This window comes from Diabrotica virgifera, chromosome 4 (assembly GCF_917563875.1).
Source record: "Diabrotica virgifera virgifera chromosome 4, PGI_DIABVI_V3a".
Taxonomy (NCBI): domain Eukaryota; kingdom Metazoa; phylum Arthropoda; class Insecta; order Coleoptera; family Chrysomelidae; genus Diabrotica; species Diabrotica virgifera.
This window is the reverse complement of record NC_065446.1, coordinates 201,172,155-201,182,823: the sequence shown is the minus strand read 5'-3', so window position 1 is coordinate 201,182,823 and position 10,669 is coordinate 201,172,155. Positions and strand designations below refer to the sequence as shown.

Genomic DNA, 10,669 nt, shown 5'->3' with positions numbered 1-10,669 from the left:
AATGCAAAAGGGTGAAATTTTGACAGTTAAAAAAGAAAATGTGGTTACTTACGTCCAGTGTACAAGTAATTGAAACTAGCCACTTGAATAGGTGTAAAACCTCAAAATAACATTATTGCTACATTATGAGCTGTATAGTAATCGACAATAAGTCGATGTCTTAAGATTAAAAATGTATCACATGTGGATGTATGTCATCCTTGCTCGGAATTAGCACAAGGTTGTGATCAGGTGAGAGGTTAACAACCAACTGATTAGACAGATTGGTGCCTGAAAATTCATGACAAGATGTCAAAGAAGATAGGTGGATTTCTCAAATGTCAACCGAAAAATTTTTGACAATGTGCATTAATATTTAACTTAATTATTCAATTGTGAATATGCAACTATTAAATTTGTTTGATATGAATTCTAAATTGTAAATAAAGGTTAATAAGCTATAATGATATATTCATTAGTGCACCGTAAACAAAAGCAAAATTCTACTCATATGCTGTGACGTCATAGACTGTTTGTCTACTGTATAGGACTGATAATAATTATATTAATTTGAGCAAAGTTATAATGAATGAATATTATTGAAAATTATATAGAAAATTTTTAAAATTTTTTTATCAAAATATGATATTTTAATAGAGTAGCAGCTGTAGAATTGGAAGAAATGCCAATAGGGAATGGTCGGTTGCATATGTTTCAGGGAACCAACGAATATAATGAGAAAATACCAATCTATAGATCTGTAATGTGAATTATTGGAGGTATTAAAGGAAATGATATTAAAAGAGGGAAGTGGAATTGAAAAAATGTATGTACATATCTTAATCAAGAAATCTTCTCTAAAAATATTTTGTTATGACTGAATGTAAAAAGTTTGTCCCATATAGAACTATTGAAAATCTAAATTTAGAAAAATTATTAAAAAAGGTGATAAGGTAAGTTGCCTATGTTCAGTGGACAAATAAATGAAATATAATTACTGTTTTGAAATTAAATTGTGTGAATTGTTAAATGGATAAAGACTGATATTAAATTAGGAAAACTGCGCTGAAAGAAATGTACATGTTTTGATCAAAGAAGAAAATTAATTTTGATTGTAAGCTCTAAATGTAAAAAGAATATGTCACATATTAAACTATTGAAATTCTAGATTGAATATTGTATTGACCAAAGTTGATATTAAGTAAATTTATTAAATGTTGATAGCTGAGATTTATTTTTTAATTTTAATCTAAATGAAAAATAGAGTGAATCAATTAAAATGTTGGAAATTCAACAAAATTTTTGGTTATTGTCTATATTAGAATGTCATATCCGAAAAGATCAAGGGTTCTCTAAAAATATTTTGTTATGACTGAATGTAAAAAGTTTGTCCCATATAGAACTATTGAAAATCTAAATTTAGAAAAATTATTAAAAAAGGTGATAAGGTAAGTTGCCTATGTTCAGTGGACAAATAAATGAAATATAATTACTGTTTTGAAATTAAATTGTGTGAATTGTTAAATGGATAAAGACTGATATTAAATTAGGAAAACTGCGCTGAAAGAAATGTACATGTTTTGATCAAAGAAGAAAATTAATTTTGATTGTAAGCTCTAAATGTAAAAAGAATATGTCACATATTAAACTATTGAAATTCTAGATTGAATATTGTATTGACCAAAGTTGATATTAAGTAAATTTATTAAATGTTGATAGCTGAGATTTATTTTTTTAATTTTAATCTAAATGAAAAATAGAGTGAATCAATTAAAATGTTGGAAATTCAACAAAATTTTTGGTTATTGTCTATATTAGAATGTCATATCCGAAAAGATCAAGGGTTCCATGGTGTGATTTTGATATAATGAGAAAATGATTTTGTTAAGTGAAAATAATTAAAGAATGAGATGGAAGAGATAGAGTCTTGACAGGAGCACAGAGTGAAAGAAACTGGAAGTACTAAAAGAATATTTGATTAGGTATAATGTTTGGGTTTTTTGTTTATTTTGGGTTTGTCGTGGTATGTATAGGAAAGAAGGCCAATGTGAAGGTGAATAAAAATATAGAATTATGGAAATAATTGTCTATGAATGGGGGTGAAATCACGGTTAAGAGAAAGTTGACGGTTAACACAGTTTGGACTTGTCCTTGCGTCCCTGACAATCTCTAAATCCTCATATAGGTCTAAACGAAGGGTATTCTTATCTTGGATGTTATGAATCAAAGTCACACCATCTGGGATGTTAAGGTGGTGTTTGTTGACTTTGAGATGGTGAGAGAAAGCTGATGTATTGTCACGTTTAGTGTGCTCTGCTGCTCTAGTAGACAGTGATCTATAGGTTCTTCCTACATAAGAGGCATCACAATCGGAACAAGATAATCTGTAAACACCACTACGATTCATAAAGTTGATTGGATCTTTAGTGTTAGATAATGTTTTGTTGAGAGTGTTATTGACTTTAAATGATATGTGGACATTGTCCGAAGAACAGAGAATGTGTTTGATCTTCTCAGATATGACAGTATTATGAAAAGGTAGGGACCTATAGATTGGTGTGATGACTGGGTTTGAATTGTAAGCTAGTTGCTGAAGACGATTGGATTCTCTTTTCCGGATGAGCTTGTCGATTATATTAGGGTTGTAATCATTGTTGACTGCTATTTGTTTGATTACTTATACTTAATATAACTTAATATAATCAAACAAATAGCAGTCAACAATGATTACAACCCTAATATAATCGACAAGCTCATCCGGAAAAGAGAATCCAATCGTCTTCAGCAACTAGCTTACAATTCAAACCCAGTCATCACACCAATCTATAGGTCCCTACCTTTTCATAATACTGTCATATCTGAGAAGATCAAACACATTCTCTGTTCTTCGGACAATGTCCACATATCATTTAAAGTCAATAACACTCTCAACAAAACATTATCTAACACTAAAGATCCAATCAACTTTATGAATCGTAGTGGTGTTTACAGATTATCTTGTTCCGATTGTGATGCCTCTTATGTAGGAAGAACCTATAGATCACTGTCTACTAGAGCAGCAGAGCACACTAAACGTGACAATACATCAGCTTTCTCTCACCATCTCAAAGTCAACAAACACCACCTTAACATCCCAGATGGTGTGACTTTGATTCATAACATCCAAGATAAGAATACCCTTCGTTTAGACCTATATGAGGATTTAGAGATTGTCAGGGACGCAAGGACAAGTCCAAACTGTGTTAACCGTCAACTTTCTCTTAACCGTGATTTCACCCCCATTCATAGACAATTATTTCCATAATTCTATATTTTTATTCACCTTCACATTGGCCTTCTTTCCTATACATACCACGACAAACCCAAAATAAACAAAAAACCCAAACATTATACCTAATCAAATATTCTTTTAGTACTTCCAGTTTCTTTCACTCTGTGCTCCTGTCAAGACTCTATCTCTTCCATCTCATTCTTTAATTATTTTCACTTAACAAAATCATTTTCTCATTATATCAAAATCACACCATGGAACCCTTGATCTTTTCGGATATGACATTCTAATATAGACAATAACCAAAAATTTTGTTGAATTTCCAACATTTTAATTGATTCACTCTATTTTTCATTTAGATTAAAATTAAAAAATAAATCTCAGCTATCAACATTTAATAAATTTACTTAATATCAACTTTGGTCAATACAATATTCAATCTAGAATTTCAATAGTTTAATATGTGACATATTCTTTTTACATTTAGAGCTTACAATCAAAATTAATTTTCTTCTTTGATCAAAACATGTACATTTCTTTCAGCGCAGTTTTCCTAATTTAATATCAGTCTTTATCCATTTAACAATTCACACAATTTAATTTCAAAACAGTAATTATATTTCATTTATTTGTCCACTGAACATAGGCAACTTACCTTATCACCTTTTTTAATAATTTTTCTAAATTTAGATTTTCAATAGTTCTATATGGGACAAACTTTTTACATTCAGTCATAACAAAATATTTTTAGAGAACCCTTGATCTTTTCGGATATGACATTCTAATATAGACAATAACCAAAAATTTTGTTGAATTTCCAACATTTTAATTGATTCACTCTATTTTTCATTTAGATTAAAATTAAAAAATAAATCTCAGCTATCAACATTTAATAAATTTACTTAATATCAACTTTGGTCAATACAATATTCAATCTAGAATTTCAATAGTTTAATATGTGACATATTCTTTTTACATTTAGAGCTTACAATCAAAATTAATTTTCTTCTTTGATCAAAACATGTACATTTCTTTCAGCGCAGTTTTCCTAATTTAATATCAGTCTTTATCCATTTAACAATTCACACAATTTAATTTCAAAACAGTAATTATATTTCATTTATTTGTCCACTGAACATAGGCAACTTACCTTATCACCTTTTTTAATAATTTTTCTAAATTTAGATTTTCAATAGTTCTATATGGGACAAACTTTTTACATTCAGTCATAACAAAATATTTTTAGAGAAGATTTCTTGATTAAGATATGTACATACATTTTTTCAATTCCACTTCCCTCTTTTAATATCATTTCCTTTAATACCTCCAATAATTCACATTACAGATCTATAGATTGGTATTTTCTCATTATATTCGTTGGTTCCCTGAAACATATGCAACCGACCATTCCCTATTGGCATTTCTTCCAATTCTACAGCTGCTACTCTATTAAAATATCATATTTTGATAAAAAAATTTTAAAAATTTTCTATATAATTTTCAATAATATTCATTCATTATAACTTTGCTCAAATTAATATAATTATTATCAGTCCTATACAGTAGACAAACAGTCTATGACGTCACAGCATATGAGTAGAATTTTGCTTTTGTTTACGGTGCACTAATGAATATATCATTATAGCTTATTAACCTTTATTTACAATTTAGAATTCATATCAAACAAATTTAATAGTTGCATATTCACAATTGAATAATTAAGTTAAATATTAATGCACATTGTCAAAAATTTTTCGGTTGACATTTGAGAAATCCACCTATCTTCTTTGACATCTTGTCATGAATTTTCAGGCACCAATCTGTCTAATCAGTTGGTTGTTAACCTCTCACCTGATCACAACCTTGTGCTAATTCCGAGCAAGGATGACATACATCCACATGTGATACATTTTTAATCTTAAGACATCGACTTATTGTCGATTACTATACAGCTCATAATGTAGCAATAATGTTATTTTGAGGTTTTACACCTATTCAAGTGGCTAGTTTCAATTACTTGTACACTGGACGTAAGTAACCACATTTTCTTTTTTAACTGTCAAAATTTCACCCTTTTGCATTTCAATCTAAGTGGTTCACTTATTTCCAGGTTTACACTGAGGATGGTCAGTTTGACCGAAAACGTTTTGTACAACCACTCCCTTGTGGATGAATTTTAAAAATTTTTTAATAAATTTATAATATACCTATATACAACAGAAGTGTTTACTTCATTCTACGTTGATTTATATTACTGTCTAGCTATCTGACTGGGTCGAGTGCTCGGCCGAGTACTCGGTAGCATGTTTATACCAAACGAGCACTCGGCCGAGAACACTGTCTCGCCACAATACTCGTTACATGTAATCAAGACTTTAGAGCCTCTTCAAAAATGTGCTCTGAGTACAGATTGAATATCAGCGGTGAAATTATGCATCCCTGTCTCACTCCCTTTAAGATTTTGACCTGATCTGTATATTCTCCATCTATTCGGAGCACTGATGATTGATTCCAATACAGGTTAGCTATTATTTTCAGGTCTCTTCCGTCAATCCCTGCCCTCTTCAGCACTTCCATCATTTGTTCATGTCGGACTCTATCGAAAGCCTTTTTGTAGTCAATCAGGCGTGCAAAAACACCACAGCTGACATCTCTACATTTCTGAAACAACACCTGCACGCTAAATAAAGCCTCCCTCGTACCAACGGCGTTCGCAAATCCAAACTGATTGGGCGCAATTTGTTCTTCACATTTTCGGTAAATTCTATTATGGATGACTTTTAAAAACAGCTTGAGAAGATGGCTCATTAGGCTTATGGTCCTATAGTCTTCACAAACTTTTGCTCCTGGTTTTTTGGGCAACGGTACAAACTCAGATTTGAGCCACTGTATATGTCATTCTGCCTTGTCTATGTCACTAAATATTTCAGCTATTATTTTTATTTGTGCTCCATCTAATAGCTTTAGCAGTTCTGCAGGTATTTCATCAAGTCCCGGTGCCTTTCCATCCTTCATTTGTCTGATGGCTGTGGTTACTTCTTCTGGTAGGATTTCGGGACCTGAATTATCTTCAATGGTGGGTTCTTTTCCTGTTCTAAGGTCGTGGAAAAGTTTCCCCAAGTATTCTTCTCATACTTTATTTTTATCTTCTTTGGTTATGGCAAGATTGCCTTCATCATTTGTTATTTTTCCGCTGCTGCGTTTTCGGAACTTTCCAGCTATTTCTTTCACCTTTCGATGGATATTGAACTTGTCATATCGACTCTGACACTCCTCTATTTCTTGACATTGTTCTGTTTTTTGTTTCTCTTTTGCTTCTCTTATCTTTCTTCTGTCGATGGTGTGTATTCTTTGAGATTTTCTTTGTTCTTTTTTCTCCGATCCATAAGCTCGAGTATTTCATCAGTCATCCACGATTTCCGTTTCTCTGTATCTTTCTTCAGGTGTTGTTCTTTTATTTCTCTCACCGTTTCTTGTAAGATGGTTAGACTTTCACATAACAACAAAATTTTTTCAGCCAAAAGAAATATACCATCACTTTACTCACTCACTATACTCAACAAATTAGATCAAATTATCAGTCATCAAACACTCACACATTAATCAATAACTTAGAATTGTACATTTATGTACATATTAAACCAATTCTGATATCCTAGACGCATTTCGTAAAAGGCCTTTTTAATAATTCTAAGTCTATTACCACTTCTGTAAGATCCTAATGTGTTGCTGACTGCATAGTACCTATTTATCATTGGTCATGTTCATAGATTTAATCATCACATTATATTTCACAATTTTACATTTATGTTCGAATATTTTTAACACCAATATATGGACATTTGATAATGTTTTATTTTTAACATCAACATAAACTTTAAATTCATTGGCTGAAGTAACAAAATAGTTCATAACGTCACATTGACAATATGTCACTGGCATACTTCCATCTGTCACTGGCAACTAAAGTTCTTTCACCTTTCAGTTCAGTTGGCACTCAATTTTCAATATGTGAGGTTGATTCCTTGCATATCACATCCACGTGGGTTAGGCCCGGCGCAAATTGAACCTAAGCGAGACACAACCTGCGTCGGCGGACTGCGTAGACCGTTCTGCGCATCCTACTATCAGTTCATGCGTTCGCAGGTCTCGCTTGGGAAGGTTTGTCATCAGCATAGTTTTCTTGGGCTTGGGACGCGTGACTCACCGCCAGATGTTTATTTTTACGTATTTTTGTTTGCGAGATGGAAGTATCTGAAATGATTACGGATGGTGCTTACAAGTATTTTTTCCAGCTAAGAAGACCGCTTTGCAATTAAATGCTGATAACTTTATTACCAGCGGACCAGATAAGCGGCGATATATTTTACACTATCTTTATGAATAACATTTTATTGCTCTGTTGTATCAATCAGCACTACTCAACAAGTTTTCGTTCATTCGTTTTAATATTTTATTGCAATAGTAGGGAATATAATATATCTTATTAAAACAGTGAATTTATTACATGTTAATTATGTTTAATTTCTTGTGACGTATCTAATGTAGGTTTAGCCAATAAATCAAAGTTATGCGTTTACAAGAGCATAATAATATTTGAAAAATAAGGAGTACCATAAGGTGTCATAATAATTATAATCTCCTTTATACAGGTAAAAAAATTGTTTAGTATGTATTTCTTAAATCCACATAATCATTGGAAAATGATTCATGGTAGGTATTTAAAAATATCTGTTAATGACACTGTTATCGACAAAGTCGATCAATTTCAAACTTGTCATCATATTAGACTTTTGTTTATCGTTAAAAATTAAATGATGGTTGTGAATTGTATTTTTTGTGTTATTTAATATTTTAGCAAAATACATAATCAGCAAAAATCTTATTTAAAACATGCGAACCGTTTTTGCAAACACAATCAATGCAGTGTTTATTTAACTTATGCTTGTTATTATAAAGGTATGTAGAAATAAAATACTCAGTGTAAGATATCTTTTTATGCACCCGCTTATGATCAAATTCGATGTTTTCGAAAGTCATACCGCTACGACAACTAGGGACGTGTAAGATATTGTTAAAACGTTACTACTTACAAGTACGGAAATACCGATTTTAAGTTGCCTAATCAATTCAGTACAAGGATCAGATACATCAGTATTTTGTAATCAGTATTTGTACTCAGTACCACTTAGAACCGGTATCAAAAGTAACTGTTACATGTCCGCACTGATTTTGCCCGTCTCTATTCGCCACGTCGATGGCCAACGGTTGGGTTGGCTTGTGTTCAATATGCGGCACGCTAGAAAAATATATGCACGGGTCACCCGTCCCGCCGGCGCAGGTTGTGTCTCGCTTAGGTTCAATTTGCGCCGGGCCTTAGAGTCCTGTGTTGCCCTGGGTTATATCCAGGAATATTTGCAACATCCATCTGTATTAATAATAATATATGTAGTATCATTTAAGATCTTGAAACTTTAAAGGGTTTTCACCCATAACTTTTTGGTGGCTCACGCATGCATGCTATTGTAAGTATGACCTCTGTCAATTCTTAACCTTAGTCAACTTTTATAACATTGTCTATTATTAATTAGGTTATACTTACTATTTTAGGGCTTAACACTGATGATGGATTACCTATTAATCCGAAAACGATTTGTTTTGTGATGTAACGCTTATTGGGGTTTTTTAAATATACCTTTTACAAAGGATCCTGTATTTTTTAAAAAAAAAATTTTATCATGAATAGGTGAAATTCAGTTTGCATTTAAAAAAAACGTATCACAGCATGAATTTCACATTGGCAGTAACAGCGACCGGGACCTCCATCTTCGAAGGCTGCGAGGCCGACAATGAGCAATGCAGCGAGGGGAAACTGGCGGGGTAAGAGAGAAGGAGAGTTGATGTGTAAGACCCTCGTATATTGATAAACTTATTTTTCTTAATGTTTTTAATCTGGTAGGATATAAAATGGTATTTTAAAAAATATCACTTTATGTGCTATTAGATTGAAAACTTAAACTTTTTTCTAGCAGATGTCGCTAGGACATCCACGCCATTTCGTTCGTTGCAATCCGGGACGGCACGAGACGTAGTATTCTCGTTCATTCAGAGAGAAGACCATATATGTTTCTCCTGATGAAGGGCTAAGATGCTCCGAAACCGGTAGAGGATATTGCTGCACTCTCTGATTGAACTAGAAATATCATGCAACTGCGGTTTCGGTTGCAACGAAATTGAAAATGTTTATTTATTTTTATTTTTTTTTCTAAAGTATTTTCCAATTCAATCATCTGGTCACAGACATCATTAGTAAATTTTCAAGAAGGATACCTAAAGTTAGAAGACCTCGTTTTGTATCTCCTGCTTAAATTCCTTCAATAGCCAAAAGGCAAAAACAATAATTGGTACCAGTTCAAGACGTAAGGTTTTACAATATTGCTCATTGGCCCAGCTTGTTGATGGGCGCGAACAGAGATGCAAACTTGAATCTTGTAAGGGTCGTGTACTGTGTGAAATATATCAAGTTTTCTTTTGTCACAATAAAAAAAGCTATTTTAAAAAATTAAAAAATATAGTGAAATAAATTGTTTTTAAGTATGTAAATAACATGCGGTAATAGTTTTTTATCCATCCGAAGCTAGTGGTGGAAATTCCCAGTTTCATAGGACACTTAATGATGGAAGAAAAATTTTTAAAAAAATACCAGGTATTTACACATATATCTTTACAAAAATGAACCAAAATAATTTTTATGTTAAGGTAAAAAAGTCAGGGCGGAAATGGTTCAACTGAAATGAAAAAATTTCAAATAATATAATAAACATTCAGGAGTAGCTCAAATAAATATGAGAACCCATGGAAAACATAACATATTTTCTTTGTTAAATGGACGATGGTTCCCGAAATGAAGAAATGTAGATGGATTGAACTCAAAGAATACAATTTTAAGATTGAGCATCGTGTCGGAGTTAGCCAGAGGGACGCTGGTTGCTCTAGTGACGCTCAGCAGATTGTTGCCGCTGCAACAAAACAGAATTCAATCCTAGCAGTTGTGTTAAGAACAACAGTGGTCAACGAGAAGTGGCTTTATACTAAGTTCAGAAAAGAACAAGAGAGAGAACCAGTTTTTCAGAAAATTCGAACGTGGAAAGAAAAAAACCGTCGACCATGGTGGTAAGAAATATGAAACCTTTGCTCAGTAGTTTGGGTCCAGTGGGACTCTTTATCATGAAAGAAGAATTGCTTAAACTAGTACTGGAAAATGTACTGGTTCCGAGAAGAGAACACAGTTGGTGATTTCAAAGAGCAGAATAGCCGAAGTACTTCGTCAGCTATATAACAGTCCATCAGGAGGGCATTTCGGTGTAAAGAAACACTTTCTTTCGGGGACGGTTTTATTGGATGAACTAGTTTAAACGA

At 32.4% G+C, this 10,669-nt stretch overlaps 1 protein-coding gene across 3 annotated transcripts in view; it reads right to left on the bottom strand.

Annotated features, from left to right (window-relative positions):
* LOC126884068 (glycerol-3-phosphate acyltransferase 4) overlaps nucleotides 1-10,669 on the bottom strand; it is a 240,957-nt gene that overhangs the window by 23,956 nt on the left and 206,332 nt on the right. The gene's annotated exons all lie outside the window — the stretch shown is intronic.